The sequence below is a fragment of the Mandrillus leucophaeus genome, unplaced genomic scaffold, assembly GCF_000951045.1.
Source record: "Mandrillus leucophaeus isolate KB7577 unplaced genomic scaffold, Mleu.le_1.0 Scaffold288, whole genome shotgun sequence".
NCBI lineage: Eukaryota > Metazoa > Chordata > Mammalia > Primates > Cercopithecidae > Mandrillus > Mandrillus leucophaeus.
Window position 1 is genome coordinate 1,429,219 of NW_012103009.1, and position 1,993 is coordinate 1,431,211.

Sequence of the window (1,993 nt, forward strand, 5' to 3'; positions counted from 1 at the left end):
AGATGAGTGGATGGAGGGATGGATGGATGGGATGGACATGGATGGATAGGTGGATGGATGAATGGGTGAATGAATGGATGGATGGATGGATGGATAGATGAGTGGATGGGTGCATGAATGAATAGACGGATGGGTGGATGGATGGGTGGATGGGCATGTTGGATGGATAGGTGGATGAATGGATGGATAAATGAATTTATGGGTTCATGCTTAGCTCAATGGATGGATGGATGAGTGGATGATTGGATGGATGGATGGATGGCTGGGTAAATGGATGGATGGATGGGTAGATGAGTGATGATTGGATGGATGGATGGGTAGCTGGATAAATGGATGGATGGGTAAATTGGTCCATGGTTGGATGGGTAGGTGGATGGATGAATGGGTGGATGGATGGATGGATGGATGGATGGGTGGATGGTGCATGGATGAGTGGATGGATGGATGGATGGATGGGTGGATGGGCATGGTTGGATGGGTGGATGAATGGATGGATAAATGGATTTATGGGTGAAAGTTTAGATCAATGGATGGATGGATGGATGAGTGGATGATTGGATGGATGGATGGGTGGTTTAATAAATGGATGGATGGATGGTTAGATGGGTGCATGGTTGGATGGATGGGTGGAGGGATGGATGGATAGGTGAATGAATGGAAGGATGGATGGGTGGGTGGGTGAATGGATGAGTAGATGGATGGATGAATAGTGAATTGATGGATGGGGGGATAAATTGGTGGATGACCCACATCGTCTTGGGAAAGCCAAAGCATGTATTGAGATCTCCCCCTCTGCCTGCAGTGAGTTTTCTCTCTTGGAATTCCATCTTGCCCCCCATGCCAACCCTAAGGTATATTTCTGTCTTGCCCATTGCTTGCTGTGCAGACACTATCCCCTAGTAAGGAAGAGGAAGGCAGAGCTAGCCTTCATCCCAGAAGTCAGCATTGACTTTCAAAAGTGAGATTTTTTAGTCAAAGCAGGTACAACAGCCTGAAATCCATAGTGCTTTTGATTTGCCAAGGCCAATCATTGGAAGGAGATAATTTCTTTTTAAGTTATCCAAAAGTTTGCTTACAATGTAAGAATAGCTTCTCCATCCTCCTCATCCTCCCAGGCAAGCCTGTGGAATTTCGGAAAACAGAGAGTCATCAGAGGGGAGAGGACTAGGTTCTGGTGAGCATCCTGGAATGTGCCCAGCACTACTCATGCCTGGTTAAGGGCCCGTGTGTGTGTGTGTGTTGTGCGTATGTGTGACGTGTGTGTGGTGTTTGAGTATATGGTGTGGTGTGTGTGGGAAGGGTGTGTGTTGTGTGTATGGTGTGTGTGGGGTACATATTTTTTCTTGTGTGTGGTATATGGTGTATGTGTGATGTGTGTGTGGTCTGAGTATATGGTGTGGTGTGTGTGGGAGGGGGAGTGTGGTGTGTGTGTGGTATGAGTGTGTTGTGTGTGTGTATGGTGTATATGTGGTGTTTGAGTATATGGTGTAGCATGTGTGGGAGGGGAGTGTGGTATGTGTGGTGTGTGTGGTATGAGTGTGTTGTGGTGTGTGTGTGGTGTATGTGTGAGGTGTGTGTGGTGTTTGAGTATATGGTGTGGTATGTGTGGGATGGGGAGTGTGTTCTGTGCATGGCATGTGTGTGGTATGAGTGTGTTGTGTGTGTGGTATTCAAGGATATGGTGGGGTGTATGGTGTGTTGCGGTGTGTGTGATGTGTATGGTATGTGTGTGGTATGAGTGTGTTGTGTATGTGTGATGTGTGTGTGGTGTTTGAGTATGTGGTGTGTGTGGGAGGGGGAGTGTGGTGTGGTGTATGGTGTGTGTGTGGTATGAGTGTGTTGTGTGTGTGGTATTCAAGGATATGGTGGGGTGTATGGTGTGTTGCGGTGTGTGTGATGTGTATGGTGTGTGTGTGGTATGAGTGTGTTGTGTATGTGTGTGTATGTGTGATGTGTGTGTGGTGTTTGAGTATATGGTGTGTGTGGGAGGGGG